The sequence below is a fragment of the Phascolarctos cinereus genome, unplaced genomic scaffold, assembly GCF_003287225.1.
Source record: "Phascolarctos cinereus isolate Bilbo 61053 unplaced genomic scaffold, phaCin_HiC Scaffold_9;HRSCAF=440, whole genome shotgun sequence".
NCBI classification, from domain to species: domain Eukaryota; kingdom Metazoa; phylum Chordata; class Mammalia; order Diprotodontia; family Phascolarctidae; genus Phascolarctos; species Phascolarctos cinereus.
In genome coordinates, this window is record NW_027556402.1 from 181,769,860 (window position 1) to 181,788,844 (window position 18,985).

Below are 18,985 nucleotides of genomic sequence, written 5' to 3' on the forward strand. Positions count from 1 at the left end.
TCTCCTCCATCACCAAACTGTTCACATTAGAAACAATGAGGAATTCTAATTTGGCAGCAAGAAGGGGAGATCTTCCAGGATTGCTAAAGGACCATCCCTTCCGCTCTTCCTCTGGAAAGCCTCATGTTGAGACACAGCCCTTTGGCCATGTCACTGTGAGAAGGTACCTAGCACTTCAACAATAATTCATTGTACTATGATCTTGAAAAGCTCTGTACAAGTTTAAAGTTCATCTAATGCTTTAAAGGTTTATTTCATCTCTTTTCTTCCAGGACTTATTACACATAAGACCCTGTAGGAATCTAGGTCAGAACTGTGGGAGTAAGACTAAGATTTGCCTTTTGCCCTCGTGGGGTTTTCAACTGGTCAGGAACACAAGAGGAAAATACAAATGACTATTACAGAAATCAGAATGTGGAAATGCAAGGAGGGCAGAGGGCTTTGTTATTTAAGGAGATAGAGATATCACTTTTGTCTGGGGGCAACAGGGGAAAGTTCTTGGAGAGATAACATTTAAACTAGGAGCAAAGGGAACCTGAAGGCTGGAAAAGAATAACAGGCAAAGGTAACAGGACAAGCAAAGGCAGTAAGGTAGGAAAGAGTGAGACATATCTGGAGAAAAAGTTATTTAGGTTACCTAGTGTCAGATAAAACAAAGGAAATAATATATAAAACCTTAAGGTTTACAAAGGACTGGCCTTGAAATACCACTGTGAGGTAGACATCACAAGTATTATTATCCCCACTTGGCAGGGGAAACTAAGACTTGCAGAGATTGAGTGATTTGTAAGTGGCATGTGGATGCAGTTTTCTCTTGACTCCAAATCTAGTACTCTTCCCACGACACTGTTTTACTGCTCCTTAGACATGGGAGTAATCCAATGCAACAAGTATTTATTAAGTACCTACTATGTACAAGGCACTGTAACAAGAATACAAAGACAAAACAAAAAAGCATCCCTACTGTCAAGGAGCTAAAATTCCACTGGGAGGACATATTTAAACAAATATATGTATGATATTTATATATATGATTATATAATTTGTATTATTTGTGTGTATACACATAAATACACACATAATTATTTGAGGATGGATAGAACACTTCATACAATGAGGGAGATGAGGATAGTCTTCCAGAAGAAGGTGGAATATGAAATGAATCATGAAGGAAACCAGAGATTTTAAGAGACAGAAATGAGGTGGGAGTGCATTCCACTTATGAGGCACAGCCTGGATAAAGACTTGGATGCAGAAGATTGAATGGCAAGTATCAGAGAAGAGCTGGGAGGAAGGTAATGTGGAATAATAATAAGAATGGTTAACATTTATATAGCATTTTAAGATTTGCAAAGGACTTCAGAAACACTATCTTATTTGATCTTCACAAAAATCCTGTGAAGTAGATCTATTATTGTCCTCATTTTATGGATGAGGAAATTGAAGATTAATGGGGTTAAGTGTCTTTGCTGGGGTCGCACAACTAGGAAGCATCAGAAGTGGGATCAGAATCCAGGTTTTCTTGACCACACCTGGCATTCTATCCATGATGCCATACTGTTTTATAATCAAACCACAGAGTCAAAGATCTCAGATTTAGAGTGAGAGGTCATCTAGTCTCAAGGCTACCAAAAGGATTCCCTAAACCTCCTCATTTTATAGATGAAGACACTAAGACCCTCAGAAGTTAAATGACTGGCCCAGGGTCCCATGATGAACTTAAATCCAGATCCTCTGAATCTAAACCCAGTACTTTTTCTACTAAAATATTCTACATCTCAAATCAAATTAAATCAACCCGGAGTATTGGGAAAGAGATAAGGATAAGAAAATGGAGCCAGGTTTAAGAGGGCTTTGAATTCCACACAAAATGTGTTGGTTTTTGCCAAGTAAGCAATAGGGATCCATTAAAAGTTTGAGCAGGGGATAGAATGATCAGATATGCTTAAGGAAGCTTAATGTAGCAGTGATGTGAAGGGAGAATTGAAGGGGAGAAAGACTGAAGGCAGGGAAGCCCCCTGCCATATGCTATCCATTCTAGTTATTAACACCATAGCATTAACTTCATTGATAACTGTGAAAAGACTGTTCCTTAACACATCTAATATGGTACTAATGTAAGCTAAGAAAGAAAGGGACACTTCCTGAAGGATGGAGCAACGCTTAACTTCATTTTGCTTTGGGAATCACCGTAATGGAATGTTGTTCAGCTGTGTCTGACTCTTTGTGACCCCAATAGGGGTTTTCTTGGCAAAGATACTGAAGTGGTTTGCCATTTCCTTCTCTGGTGGATCACCAATTCATAGGCAAACAGGTTTAAATGACTTACTCAAGGTCATACAGCTAGGAAGTTTCTGAGGCTGAATTTGAACTCAGGTCTTCTTGACTCTGAGCCCAACATTCTATCCACTGCATCACCTAGCTGCTTCTCACTAGTCTTGGAGCAAGGTATTTTTACTTCTACTCATCATTCAGCCTCAGGTTCCTTCTTACTTTTTTTCTCCCCTGAAATCTCCTCCCATATAAACATATGAATGTACTATCAAATATCCTTTCAGTATACATTCTATTATTTCTTGATTACCACTGAGAAAACATTTTTTAAAAAGTATTTTTAATCTACAACTTGAAGGACCAGTGGGAAAAATTAATCTTATCTGCAGTAGGCAGCGTTCAGATCACAGTGAAATCAATCTAAGTGCCACAAGAAGTCTGGAATGAAACTCTTCTAAATTTAATTAGCATAATACATACATGACATTTGATTTGATGAATAATAGACTTCTTCACCAGCACCCCTCTAATCCCACTGCAGCCATTGAAGTCCATAATGACAGACACATTTCATGCCAAGCTTAAAATTTTGTAATTTGTCCGACAGACAATAAGATAACATCGAAGTCTCAAGCAGAGAAATGACATGGTCACCTGTGTCTTAGGGAAATACAGAAGGAGAGCTAGTAATCCTCTGGCCTTTGCTGGGGAACTAATGGGGAATACTCCTATGTTATTACACACACACACACACACACACACACACACACACATCCCACTCCTCTGTCCTGTGGGAGGAAGATGTGGTACTTATTTGGTGTCATGCCAATCAAACTGCCAAAGGATTACTTTATCAAGCTAGAAAAAAATAATAACAAAAGTCACCTTGAGAATGAAAAGGTAAAGAATATCAAGGGAATTAATGAAAAAAAGTAGGAAGGAATCTGACCTAGCAGTACCAGATCTTAAACAATAGCACAATAAAGGAGTAATCATTGAAACAATTTGGTAATGAGCAAGAAACAGAGAAAGTGATTGGTGAAAATAAACAAATGATCATAGTAGCCTAGTGTTTCATAGACCCAAAGATAACAGGACAAGAACTCACAATTTGAGTTGAGAAAACTAGGTGGCACACTGGGCTTGAAATCAGGAAGATGCATCTTCATCAGTTCAAATCTAGCCTCAGATACTTACTAGCTGTGTGACCCTGGACAAGTCACTTAACCTTGTTTACTTCAGTTTCCTCATTTGTTAAAATGAGCTGGTGAAGGAAATGTCAAACTATTCCGGTAACTCTGACAAGAAAACATCAAGTGAGATCATAAAGAGTTGGACGCTATTGAAAAATGACTGACCAACAAGAACGACATGGGCCAACGTCTTACACCTTTTATCAAGATAATGAATCATAACCAAATGAAAACATGACCTTAAGGGTGACAGCATAAACAAATCAGAAGAACAAGAAATAAGTTACCTTTCAGATCTACAGATAAAGAAAGAGGTCAACCAAATAAGAAATAGAGACAATCAGTCCCTAGCACATAGTAGGTGCTTAATAAATGCTAGTTGTGGCTGACTTACCACCTTAGGTAAAATGGACAATTTTTCTTACAAAATTTTTTAAAGTTTTTCCACAAAAAAATTTCTAAAATTAGAAGATAAGCAAGCAAATGGGGCGGGGGGAATCTTATCAGCTAAGCTTTCTGACAAAGGTCTCATTTCTAAGCCATATAATAAAGAACAGATTCAAATTTGTAAGAATGAGAGCAATTCCCCAATTGATAAGTGGTCAGAGGATTTGAACAGGCAACTTTCAAAGAAAGAAATCTAAGCTATCTAAGGGAGGGAGGGAGGAAATAAAGAAGAAAAAAAAGAGGAGGGAGAGAAGAAGGAAGGAAAAGAAAAGAAAAACAAAAGTAAGGATAGAAGAGAGGAAAGAGGAGATGAAGAAAGAGAGAGGAAGGGAAGGAAGGAAGGGGGAAAGGAAGGAAAGAAGAGAGAGGAGTGAAAGGAGGAAGAAGAGGGGAAGAAGGGAAATAAGGAAGACCTGACGAAAGAATGAAAAATTTATGTGACCTACAAGGACAACGGGAAGACAGGAAGAAGAAAAATATATATGACTTATTCTTACATCAGTCAAAATTTATGAGGCATCTTGATAGGTGGATTAGAGAAGTTTTGGCAGCTATTGTCCTTAGGGTAGCAAGTTTTAATTCCTGTAATTAAATTCAATAGGCTCTTAAAGGACTTCTTGCTCTGACTCTTAACTCCCTTCCAATATTCTTGTACCTCTTCTTGGAAACAGCAGCAGTACTGGAGGTGGAAAAATAAAGAGAGGGACCAGGAAACTTAACCTCAATCCTTATTTCTTCTCCCAGCCCCTCTCAACACTTTTCTCATTCTTCACCTCCACCACCAGTGGAGAAAGTGAAGAAAGGCAACAGAGTGTTGGTGAGGTGGACTGGAGGGTAGATACTCTGGGAACAGAATGAGAAAAGTTTAGTTCACTGAACCTGGACTGGAATTTTCCAGTGCATGTCTCTCAAATACTGGTGATAATGTGCCCTTAGTTATTGTGTTGGCTAGCACTTAGCACAATTCCTGGCACGTAGTAGGTGCTGTAAAATGAGAAATAGGTATCTCCTACATACATCCCTCTCTTTGGGCTATTGTCAGAATACAGTGAGATAACATATACAAAGCACTTTACAAAGTGGTAATATATATATATACACACACACACACACACATATATATACATGTATGTATATATGTGTGTATATATATATATATATATATATATATATATGTATATGTATATGTATATGAGTGGTGTTGGAAAGGCTCTCAGAGGTCACCACATGCCACCTGGACTAGAACAGGACTTCCTTTTGTAATATCCCTGACAAGCAGCCACCCAGGGTCTGCTTGAAGATCTCTTGTGACGGGGAGCTCACTCTCTCTTGAAGGCACTCATTGCACTTTTAGACAGCTGTAAGATAGTGTGATATAGTGGACAGAGGTGTTGGAGTTAGAAAGACTGGCATTCAGGTCTGGCTTCTGACATACTGGACAAATCACTTAACCTCTTAATACCCCAGCCAACATCAACGTTATAAATAACGAATTTTTAAAAATCTAAATACCAAAATAGAAATTCTGAAAATTAAGAATAAACCAACAAAATTGAAAACAGCCCCCCACACCCAATTAAATTGATAAATAAAACCAGATAGGTTTTTTAAGAAGAAAAAAAATAAAATAGATAAGCTTTTAGCTAAACAGAAAAGTAATTTATATTATCAATAATATCAATATTTTAAAATGAACAATTTTGAGGACTTTTATAAACTAATGAAGAATAAAATGAGCAGAGGCAGAGGAACAATTTATAGAATAACACAGTAAAGACAAACAACTTTGGAGACTGTAAGAACTATGATTGCTATAATGAGCAGTCCTAATTCCAGAGGACCAATTATGAAATATGCTTCCTTTATGGAGAGGTGATAGATATAGGGTACGGAATGAAATTATGTATGTATTTCGTGTACAGGCATGGGAGGAACTTGTTTTCCTTGGTTATGCATATTTGTTATGAGAAATTTGGTTTCTTTTCTTTTTCTTTTTTTATTTCTGTGAGGTTAAGAGTGGGATGGAGAAAAATAGATTTATGTTGTTATTGTTGTTTTAATAAAGAGCTGGGAGGGGCTACAGGTATTTGTTGCACACGCTTTTAGATGGAGTCACTTTATTATTAGTTTTACTTAACTTTTATTTTGTTATGAGAGACTCCTTATGAAGCAGGTGTCACCTATAAATTTTGTAATGTCAAAACAAGATGGATCAATAAAATTGAGGGAGAAAAAAACTATCAGTTTCTTATTAAACTCTCTAAAACTATACATTGAATGGAAGGTAGCAATCTGCATTGACAGAGGGAACTCTTCACTGTGGACTCCCTATAGCAATAAAAGCACAGGTCCTCTGTTGGAGGAGGGCAGGGAATATTAGCTCTTTTGCAAAACAATAAGGTGCTTTATAATGGAATTTTGCTATATTGATGCTTTTTTCAATCAATTAATCAATAAACATGTATTAAGCTTCTACTATGTACCAGGCACTCTGCTAAGCATTGGGGATAAAAAAGAGGCAAAAGATAGTCCCTGGCCTCAAGGAACTCACAATCCAATTGGAGAGATAAGAAGCAAAGAAATAGGGGCAGCTAGGTGGAACAGTGGATAGAGCACTGGCCCTGAAGTTAGGAGGACCTGAGTTCAAATCCGGCCTCAGGCCAATATTTGACACTTACTAGCTGTGTGACCCCGGACAAGTTACTTAACCCAAATTGCCTAAAAAAAAAAAAGGCAAACAAATATATGCAGCATAAATAGGAAATAATAAACAGAAGGCACTGGAATTAAGAGAGTTTGGGGAAGGTTTCCTGTATTTCAATAATAGTTAATACTTATTTCTGAGGCTCTGAGTGCATATTTGAGTGTTGAGTCCTTCCTCCCTCCCCTTCCTCTCTTTTCTTCCCCTGAGGGAACCTTACAAGATAAGTCTGACTGCGAACATACAGCACACCAGGCCGCCCATGAAGATGATAGGAGCAAGCAATGGTGAAAGACTTAGGAATAAACCGCAAATAATTTGAAAACATACATGCCTGGAGCATTGTTGACTCTTCAGGGAAATTTCTGGATGAAGGATGGGATGACTTTTGATCTTTCAAACCTTTTAAATTAGTAGAATTTCTCCTATAGACTAGAAGGTCAGATTGAGTCCTACTTCCTTACTATGTCCTCAGGTGCTGGTGTGGATTACCTTAGAGCGAGCTAAGCAAATTCTCTCTCCCTCCCATCAGTCAGGGCCTTTTTCCACTTCTTTCCTCTCCCATCCATCCCTCCTACCTACTCTTCCCCTATATCCTTACTCTCATAATTTCTCATACACCCTTACCCCATTGCCACACACACACACACCTGCATTCTCTTTTGTCTCCAGATGCCACGAAGTTTTGAAGGTATAACTGGGAGGAGCTGCCTGATTGGGCCAAATGACAAGCATTCCCTGGGGAACATGATCCATCTACAAAGGCAGACCAGACCCAAGAAGGAAAGGAAGAATAGTAGAAAAATTCTGACCTGTTTAGAACAGGCTGGACTAGCTGCCTGGGGGAGGTGGGGATGAGTGAGGAGACTGTCCCTATAGTAGTTATCAGGTAGGTCTGAGCAACAGTTATTACCTCCTTGTAGGCTCCTAAGCACCACCAAGCAATAGTCCCAGGCTTCTGTAGAGTCTATCTACAATGTCCATTGGCTGTGGTCCAGAGGTCCTGGGGCAGTCTCAGCCCATAGCTGCAGACCTTCCAATGCTGAATCAGTGGCACTGAAGCAGTGTTACTTTCTTCAGGGTTTAACAACTGGCTTTCAAAAACAAATGTCTGCACACTTCAAAGTTAATCTGCACTATTTAATATTTCCTCCATCACTTTCTTAAGTCTAAATAATCAACAAAGCACTAAATCCCACCCTGATTTGTAGTGTTTGCTGATTTCCAAAGCATAAATTCTCACAATGGAAACTGATCAATCAGATCTTGGGAACTGGTCAAATCTGGCTCCAGCGCTCCAGCATTTGCCATTCTTAATTGTTCCAAACTCCCTAATACTAGTCAGAAAAGTTCTCCTATTCTTCCCTTCTTCCTCAGGTCTGATCCTTCTGCACAGCTGTATGTTTGTGGAGGAAAACCCCAGTCCTCCTGAAGCCCCTGCCACCAGTTGGCTTAACCATCAATCAGCCTCAGGGCTCTAATTTGATATAATAACCAATTAGTCAATGGCAGTATGACAGCAGCTGCTGATAGCCAAGGATGACATTGGTAGAAAGGGGTGGGGAAGGTCTATTCCTTCTTAGGATCATAAAATTTATGAAGGACTCCAGAAACCTTCTGGTTCAACATACTTATTTTATAGATGAGAAAACAGGAGCTCAAAAGGGATATATGACTTTTCCAGGATCACATGGTAAATAAATATAGCCAAATAAGCCTTGCTCCTCTGATTCTTCATTTGAAGTACCCACCAACTATTTCTGGGGACTCCAAGCATTTCTGCATGTAGCACTGGACTGAGATGAAGCAAACACTCTATGGATCCTAAAATTTCTGTCAGTCATAGAATCATAGGATCTCAGAGTTGGAAGGGATCTCAGAAGGCATCTAGTTCAAGCTATCTCCCAACAAGGAATTTCCTCCACAACAGTGAATCCCGTCCTTTTCCCATAACACCCTATTCAGTGCAGTAGTAAATAAATTCTTATGTGTCAGTGCATGTAAGAAATAAAATTAAAGAATTAATTAATCCCCCTTGTCCTTTTGACAAGTTCCTCACAATCCATGATAAGTGGACACTCAGTCTCCCTGCTAGAAGAAACCCAGGGATGGAGAACATTTTGCCACAAAGATGACCCTTAACTTGAGATGAACTTTCTTCACATTACAGGACTTAAAAGAATCTATGTTAATAGAAAACGGTAGCAAGGTGGCACAGTGAATAGAACTCTGAGCCTGAAGACAGGACGACCTAAATTCAAATCTGGCCTCAGATTGGGCAAATCACTTAATCTTTGTTTGCCTCATTTTCCTCAACTGTAAAAAGGGGAAATTTAAGAGCACCTACCTCCCAGAGTTATTGTGATGATCTATGTAAAGCACATTGCATGGCACTCAGTAGGCACTATATAAAATGCTTATTCAAAATGATCCATAAACTAAGTCAATAAGCCAAAATATCTTGGTGTGTTTCCTCTCTGCCCTGCTCCCATCATTTCCCCACATGAAACAATTACTTTTCCAAGCCTCAGTCAATAAAGCGATTTGACTTTCATATCCTGTTGGTTCCCAAACCCTCTCTTCCTCACTCCCCCACCCAAAGCACTCTGTGTGGTCATTGCATTCTTTCTGTGGCATTTGGTATTATCGCTTCCTTCAGGGTGTCTTTGCCAGGAAAATAAAATTTCTTGTTTCCTTAAGTTTGCACCATCCACAGGACACTTTACTTCAGGCATGCACTGCCACCTTGTGGGATTAGTGAGCAGCTGCTGGGAATCCATAGACTTACTCCAAGACAGCTGATTTTGCTTTCAAAGACATCCATCCCATAAAAGCTGTTGAATATGGGGCATGAGATTTGGAGCCATAAAGGATCCTCTAGCCCAACTTCATTTTCTTTCTTTTTTAATTGATGCCTTTTATTTTTTATAGCAATTATTTCGTAATATACTGTCCCATTGAACCTGTCTTTGCAGCAAAGGAAAACAGTTAAGTGAAAACAGCCAACACAGAAACCACTTCTGCCGGCACAGACAGTATTCTGCTCTCCGAATGCCCTTCTACTCAACCATCAAGAAGGAAATATGTTTCGTCATCTGTTTTTCATGCCCACAAATTGATTATTGGAACTAACCTGAGTACATAAGTATTGTTTTCCTATATAATTTATAATCATTGAACTCAGGTAGCTGTGTCTTCATTCCTCTCTACATAATACTCCAGGCTTTCTTTACAATGCCCCTTTAGTGGATTTCTCTTGTCCCTGGTCCTCACCTCATATTTTCACCTCCCTCTCCTTTTAAATTTCCTTTTAGGTGTTATCTTCCCTCATTAGAATGTAGGCTCCTTGAGGTCAGGGACTATCTTTTTTTCTGTTTGTATTTCAAAAGATTCAGAGAAAGAACAAGATCTCATTAACAAAAATTCTATAGGGGAAAGGATCATTCCAAGAGTGATGGGAAGATCTCAAAAACAAAATTTTGAAGAAATAAAGATGAGTCATCCTGATGAAGAAAAACAAAGGAGAGGAATAATAGTCTAACAAGAGTGAAAGGAATGAACATGGAATTCACTAAGTGATCAACTTTTAAAAAGATACATACAGAAGATTGAAGTAAGGGCAGGTAATGAAAGACTAATGTAAAATTATGGCACCCTCTGGTAAGGATAAAATCAGGAAAGCCAAAATGCAGAATGAGCTGAAGCTAATGAGAGAAACTAAGGATGGGAGGGGGGAGTGGGGAAGAGAAAGGATTAACTCTCTAGAGAAACCCAGAAAGATCATAAAATGAACCGAAAAGGACATTAGAGGCTCTCCAGTCCAATCCACTCACTTGAACTTGAGAACATTGAGGTTAGAAAGGTCAGGTAACTTACCTAAGGGATGGAACCACTGCCTAGGGTGGAAGGAATGATGAGAACTTAAGACAGAAAGATTTAATAGTTCACCTCTTATTTTGCTTCTATTTCTCTGTCAAGGGGAATCATCTTTGGACTGGAAAAAAAAATACAAAAATGGCTAAGAGGGAGTTGAGTTGATACCCAAGGTTAGTAAGGAAACATAAGAGATCATCTACCTGCCCTTGATGTCACCAGATCCAGATGAACATAGCCCAGTACACTAGCAAATGTGATTACTGAAAGATTGGGGAGAATAGGGGAGATACTGCAGAACTGGGTAAAAGTAAATGTCCTGTCGTTCAAAAACTAAAAAAGTACAGAATCTGCACTAGTAATGTTGACTTCAATTCCTGCCAAAGGTTCAATGTCAAATTTTCAGGAGATGTCTAATAGAGTGCTTCTAGGATCTGTGGCTGTCCGTGAGCCACTCAAAAATTTCCCTCAGTGACTTTGATAAAGACATAGATGGCAAAATTATTAAATTTGCAGATGATAAAATCTTGGAGAGGTAGCTTCAATTGAATTATAAAATCAGGATAAAAAAATCATATCTACAAAATAAAATGTTGCATGAAATTTAATAGAGATCAATTCAAAGTCTTGACAGAAGTAATTTTATTATGTGTCTGAAGGAAATAGAAAACATTATTTCTTGAAACATTTCATCATCTTGTATTGTGATACTTATTTGCAAAAAGATGCTATTGTGCTGGTTGCTTCAAGCCAATATTGCATAATTTTCTAAATGAGACCCATAACCACTGGCAAAAAAAAAATTGATCTAAAAATTTTATGTCTACTTATAAAAAACCAAGTGCATGAAAAATGTCTTTTTTTTCCTAAACTATAAGATACAGTTGGCTATATAACCCATAGAGCTGTTCTACTAGTGCATTTATCTTGAACACACATTAAAGATGAACGGTGAACTGGCCCCAGAATAGGATAGGAGAGCAGGTTACAATGTCTTTGGAAAATTGGGCAGTCCTCTTCCTAAATAAAAACTCATCATTTTAACAGCAATATTCTTCCAGTTTTGCTACGTAACTGTCAGTCACAGAATACCACATGAAAAGTTAAAGTGATAGATGCCCAGAATGCAATACAGATATGAGCTAGCTACCACATAATACCAAAAAGTAATTGCCCAAGAGAAGCAGCATAGAGGATGTGCTCTGAAAAATGAGTACTGGAAGGCAGTATGGTAGAGTTTGGGGGTTTGATCCTGGCCCTTTCACATGCTACCTACATGAACCTGGACAAGTCACCAAATTCTTAGTTTCTTTATATGAAAAATTAGGGACCAGACTGGTCTAGTGACCTCTAAGGTGGCAGTCAGCATTATCCTATGTTTCTGTCATTGTGCCTATGAGGCTTGGTTGGAGGAGCTGGAAATATTTAGATTGAGGAAGAGAAGAAAAGACTTGGGACAAGTGCTTGTGTGGAAGAAGAACCGGACAGGTTCTGCTTGGCCCCAGAGGACAAAACTAGGAATAATGAAAAGGAAGAAGGAAGGAATAATTTATTAAGTACCTACTGTATGCCGGTCAAGGTGCTAAATGCTTTACAAATATTATTGATTACAAATGGGTAGAAGTCAAATAAATCAAATGTAGAGTCAGTGAAGAGAAAAATTTCCTAACAATTTGAGCTATCCCAAAGTGGAATGAGCTATCTCTGGAATGAGTAGATTCCCCCTTATTGGAGACTTTCATTCGAAAGCTGAATGACATTTTCTAGGGTGTATTAGAAAATAGATTCTGTATTCAAGTATGGGTTGGACAAGACGGCGTCTTGAGTACCTTCCCACTCTGATATTCTTTACCTGTTATCTTCCCAAGCCAGACCAGCTGTTGTTCCTGGGTTTACTCTGCCAAAGGCAGGGTTCAGGACAATCACTCAAACTGGACATATCCCAAGGATACCTCTGAACGGATACCCCTGACAACCAGAGCCATCCAACAATGGGATGGACAATATCATATATAGTAGACAGCTATAGTACTAAGGTAGGACCAAGTGGTATAATTAGTACCAAAACCAAAGCAGAGTAAAAGGAATAGGGAAAGATATGTGACTTAAAGTTAAGGTTAAAGTATGACTATTGATAAGAGAAAGGCAAATTAAAACAACTCTTGGCCACCACCTCATACCTATCAGATTGGCTAACACCTCAGAAAAGGAAAATGACAAATGCTGGAGGGAATGTGGGAAAACAGGAACACTAATGCACTTCTGGAGTTGTGAACTAATCCAACCATTCTGGAGAAAAATTTGGAACTACACCCAAAGAGCTATAAAACTGTGCATATACTTTGACCCAATGAAAGAAAAGGGAAAAGGACCTATTTATACAAAAATATTTTTAGCATCTCTTTTTGTGGTGACAAAGAATTAGACATCGAGGGGAAACCTATCAGTTGGGGAATAGCTAAACAACTTGTGGTATAGGATTATGATGGAATACTATTGTGTTATGAGAAATGACCAGGAGAATGGTTTTAGAAAAACTTGGGAAGAATAATATAAACTGATGCAAGGTAAAGTGACTAGAACCAGGAGAACATTGTACATAGTAATGGCAATATGGTAATGATATTCACCTATGAAAGACTTAGCTACTCTGATCAAGATAATGATCTAAGACAATGCCATAAGGTGCATGATAATAAATGCTATCCATTTCCAAAGAGAGATGTAATGAACTCTCAGTGCAGACTGAGGCATAATTTTTCATCCTCTTAATTTTTGTTGTGTTTTTTGTGTGTTTTCTTTTGCAACATGGCTAATATTGAAATGTTTTGCATGACTTCACATATATAATCAATATCATATTGCTTGCCTTCTCAAGGTGTGGGGGAGGGGTGGGAGGGAGAGAGTTTGGAACTTAATTTTTTTTAATGAATGTTACAATTTAAAAAAAATTAACTAGGAAATAGTTAATGAAATTAATAAAAATATATTTTTAAAAGATTAAAGGTGCAGTATTAGAATGACCAACAAGATCTGAGTTGTACAAAGAAGTCTCCCAGTTTGCCACATGCTGTTTCCTGTGAGTGCATATATATTACTTCTGACTGTGTTAGGCCAGTCCTAACTTAAAAGCTCCTCTAAATTTGTTACATCTGGACAGCATTGCTCTCTGAGGAGACAGCTGTCTCTTAGCCATAATGAGTACCCTTACTTTTTGTTCTTTGTATAATAGTTTTCCAGTACCCTTCCTCACCTCCCACCCACAACCTACAATTCTATAACAAACTAATCAGTTCAGATATCTGGAGCAAGAGAAAGAACACAACTGAAAATGATACTTTCATTGGCTGAGTCTAGCTTGTTCTCCACTACCTTCAGTATTTTCATTTAGCATTCATTCCTTGATTTATTCATCCATCCATTCATCTAATAGTTAACAATAGTTAACAATGCTATTAGGTACCATTGGGAATATGAAGAAGATAATCTCTGCCCATTAATAGGTTATAATTTCATTGGCAAAACCAGATCAACACACCAATAAGAGAAGTAAGAATTTATGGCAATATGTAATTTAATGCCAAATAATTTAAGTAACTAAAGCTGCATAATGTCATAGGAAGAGCCCTTTATTTAGAGTGGGTTCAAATTTTAGATCTTCTGCTTATTAGCTATGTGACCATGAACTAACCATTTAACTCTGTGAACCTCAGTTTCCTTTTCTGTGAGATGAATGGATTGGATTAGTTAATCTTTAAGGTCTCTTCCAGATCTAAATCTTAAAATATTATAACTTTCATTCAGAAAAGGTATTTTTTGGAGTTGTAGAGGATTGAACTAGAATATATCCCATCTATAAATTCAATGTTTTATGGAGACTTAGGTCTCTGTTAATATTGCATAAACATTTTTAATAAATTAATGGAGGACTGCTAGGTAGAAGCTCCAAGGAGGTCGATGATAAAAAGAAATGCCCCACAGACAAAAAAAAAATTTACAGCAGCAGTTTTAGGCATAGAAAAAACTGGAAACAAAGTAGATGTCTATTGAATTGGGAACAGCTAAACAAACTATATGACATGAATATAATGGGATATTACTGTGCTGTAAAAAATGATAAACATAATAAATATAGAGAAGCATGAGGAGATTTATATGAATTGATGCAAAGAAAGCAAAGCTAGGAAAACAGTATCAACAGTGACTACAACAAGATAAATGGGCAGAACATCAACAACTAAACAATAAGAAATGAATATTATGAAATTATAAAGTAAAAGCTTGGGCCCAAAGAAGAGACATGAGAAGACATCTTTCCCTACTCCTTTGCAGAGCTGGGGGTCCACAGGTTTGGAATACTGCATATAATATCAGGTTTTTTTTATTGTTTTGCTAATTTTTTGGGGGGGTCTTATTCCACTTTTTTTAAAAAAGCATTCTTTGTTATAAGGGATGGCTTTCTGGAAGGGGGAAGGAAGGGATATAAGGCAAAATGTAGGTAGTATAAACACAGAGGGATCAATAAAAAGATATTTTTAAAAACCATATACATAATATCTACAATAATATAAATACATAGGATAACACCAACAATAAAGCAATTGAAGTCAAATACTACAAAATCATAATGACTTAACTTGTCCCCCAAAAAGAGATATAAGAAGATACTTCTTTTTCTTCTTTGTAGAGGTGGAGGACCATAGATGTAGAACACTAGATGCACATCAGATTTTTTAATATATGTTAGTTTTGTGGAACATCTCCCCCCACCTCCATTTTTCCTCTTTCAAAATCTCAAGAGACAGGGGCAGATGGTGGCACAGTGGATAGAGTACCAGCCCTGGAGTCAAGAGGACCTGAGTTCAAATCTGGCCTCAGACACATACTACTCACCAGCTATGTGACTCTGGACAAGTCACTTAATGCCAATTGTCAAACCAAAAAAAAAAAATCCCAACAGACAATTCTCTTAGAGAAGTGGGGAGCAAGATACAGTGAAAAATGTAAGTGGTATAAAACCAGAATGTCAATGAAAACTCATGTTTTTTAAAAAACTAATGAAATATTTGGGTCTTGTGAAGCCTCTTCAGCTTCAAGAGCCTTTAGAAAGAACACTGGACCTTAAGTCAGAAGAACTAGATTCAATGCCAGTATGGGGGGAATCATTTGGCCTCTTTGGGCTTCTGTTTTTGATTTGCAAAATGGAGAGGAAGGAATGACATGACCAGCGTGATGTGCTAGGAAGATCAGGCTGGCAGTGATCTGAAGGATGAATTGGAATAGGGAGAAACTGGAAGCAAGAAGATCAATGAGGTGATCTAGGCAAGTGATCTAGTGATCTAGACTAGTGATCCAGGCAAGAAAATATAAGAGCGTGAAACAGGATGGTGTGCAATAGAAGTATGCCAAGTACTTAATAATACCTGCTGACTGACCGATTGGAAAGGAGGGGATGGATGCCAAAAGCAAAATCCATAGAATCTGGCATCCAATTATACCTGGAATAACGGAGAAGAGCCAAAGATGACCCAAAGGAAATAGGGAAGGCGACAGAAAAGGCAGATTTCAGGTGGAAAACAAGAAGTTCGGTTTTGAACAGATAGAGTTTGAGGTAGAAAACATCCAGGTACTGATACCCAGAAGACAAATGAAATATGACTGGAGTGCTAGGCAGAAGGAGATGATAAGAGATTTTTATCATCACAGAAGTGATCATTGAGGGGCAGAGCCAAGATGGCAGAGTGAAAGCAGTGACTTGCTTGAGCTCTCCCCCAAACCCCTCCAAATACTCATAAAAAATGGCTCTAAACAAATTCTGAAGCAGCAGAACCCACAAAAAGACAGAGTGAAACAAATTTCCAGCCCAAGACAACCTGGATGATTGATCAGAAAGGTGTATCGTGCCAGGCTGGGAGCGCAGCGCAGTGTGGGCGTGCAGGCCGTAGCAAACCTGAAGCAGGCCTCAGAGGACTGAATCACAGGCAGCTGTGGAGGTTTCCAGACTCTTCAATCCACCAATGCCAAAGACATTTTAGAAGGTCAGTGGGAAAGGTCTGTTTCTGCAGCTGCTCAGAGAGGAAGGCGGGGTTTCAGATCCATTCCCCAAGTGCATGGCCATGGGTGGAGCAGCTGCTTCCCAAGCTTCCGGCCCACAGACTGAGGGGGAATCCAGCAGCTGATCAGAGAGGGATTGCAGGGATCTCTTTGCCAGTGCTGAGGCAGGAATCTCTTACTTTGCCATTTTTGGATCTGGGACACAGTTCTGGGCGGTGGTGCTGGGGTGAGGAGGAGCGCTGGTGTGGTGGAGCTTGTAGTGACCCTAGAGAGGAACCCCTCCTCACAGTTACAGGACACAAAGGAGTACTTGTGGTCACATGCCAGGAAAGGAGTAAACACCTCGCCCTTATCATACCACCTTGAAAGAACTGAAAATTTACAGGTCTCTACAAGTATCTCTGAAAACAGCTGTACAAACCCCTGAAGCTTGGGACAGTACACTCTCCACATTGGAAGCAGATTCTTACCTTAACAAAGAGTTTAAAACTCAAGTAATTGGCTGGGATCATGAGCAAGCAGCACAAAAAGAGTCAGACTATATTATCTTACTTTGGTGAAAAAGAAGATCAAAATATACAACCAGAAGAAGACAACAAAGTCAAAGCTCCTACATCCAAAGCCTCCAAGAAAAATATGAATCAGTCCCAGGCCTTGGAAGAGCTCAAAAGGGATTTTGAGAAGCAAGTAAGGGAAGTAGAGGAAAAACTGGGAAGAGAAATGAGAGTGATGCAAGAAAATCATGAAAAACAAGTCAACAGCTTGCTAAAGGAGACCCAAAAAAATACTGAAGAAAATAACACCTTAAAAAATAGCCTAACCCAAATGGCAAAAGAGGTCCAAAAAGCCAATGAGGAGAAGAATGCCCTAAAAAGAAAAATTGGCCAAATGGAAAAGGAAGTCCAAAAGATTACTGAAGAAAATACTTCCTTAAAAATTAGAATAGAGCAATTGGAAGACAGTGACTTTATGAGAAATCAAGACACTGTAAAACAAATCCAAAAGAATGAAAAATTAGAAAACAATGTGAAATATCTCATTGGAAAAACAACTGACCTGGAAAATAGATCCAGGAGAGAGAATTTAAAAATTATTGGACTATCTGAAAGCCATGATCAAAAAAAGAGCCTAGACATCATCTTTCAAGAAATTATCAAGGAAAACTGCCCTGATATAGTAGAACCAGAGGGCAAAATAGAAATTGAAAGAATCCACAGATCTCCTCCTGAAAGAGATCCCCAAAGGAAAACTCCTAGGAATATTTTAGCCAAATTCCAGAGTTCCCAGGTCAAGGAGAAAATATTACAAGCTGCCAGAAGGAAACAATTCAAGTACTGTGGAAACACAATCAGGATAACACAAGATTTAGCAGCTTCTACATTAAAGGACCGCAGGGCATGGAATATAATATTCCGGAGGGCAAAGGAGATAGGATTACAACCAAGAATCACCTACCCAGCAAAACTGAGTATAATCCTTCAGGGGAAAAAATGGTCATTCAGTGAAATAGAGGACTTTCAAGCATTCCTGATGAAAAGACCAGAGCTAAACAGAAAATTTGACTTTCAAATACAGGACTCCAGTGGAACATGAAGAGGTAAACAGGAAAGAGAAATCATAAGAGACTTATTAAGATTGAACTGTTTACATTCCTGCATGGAAAGATGATATTTGTAACTCATGAGAACTTTGTCAGTATTAGGGTAGTTGAAGGAAAAAAATTATATGTATGTATATAGATAGATAGATAGATAGATAGATAGATAGATAGATAGATAGATAGAGGGCACAGGGTGAGTTGAAGATTAAGGGGTCATATCTGGAGAATAAAATTAAGGGATGAGAGAGGATGATACTGGAGAAGAAAGGGAGAGGTAGAATGGGGTAAATTATCTCACAAAAAAAAAAACAGAAAAGAAAAGTCTCTACAGTGGAGGGGAAACAGGGGAAGGTGAGAGGGAATGAGGAATCTTATTCTCATAGGATTTGGCTTAAGGAGAGAATAACATACACATTCAATTGGGTATGGAAATCTGTCTTACCCTACAGGAAAATAGGGGGAGAAGGGACAAGAAGCAGGGGGGTGATAGAGAAGGGCAGATTGGGAAAGAGGGTAATCAGAAGCAAATACTTCTGAGGAGACAGGGTCAAAAGAAAGAGTAGAATAAATGGGAGGGCAGGATAGGATTAAGGGAAATAGAGTTAGTTTTTCACAACATGTCTACTATGGAAGTGTTTTGCATAACTGCACATGTACAACCTATATTGAGTTGCTTGCCTTTTCAATGAGGGTGGGTGGGGAGGGAGGAAGGGAGAAAATTTGGAACTCAAAGTTTTAAAAACACATGTTTCAAAAAAATGTTTTCACATGCAACTGGGAAATAAGAAATACAGGAAATGGGGTACAGAAGTCTATCCTGCTCTACAGGAAAATAGAAGGGGA

The 18,985-nt window shown here is 38.4% G+C and overlaps 1 protein-coding gene across 1 annotated transcript in view; it reads right to left on the bottom strand.

Annotated features, from left to right (window-relative positions):
* The window catches only part of CD38 (CD38 molecule), an 86,399-nt gene that overhangs the window by 39,732 nt on the left and 27,682 nt on the right, over window positions 1-18,985 (bottom strand). The window lies entirely within an intron of this gene.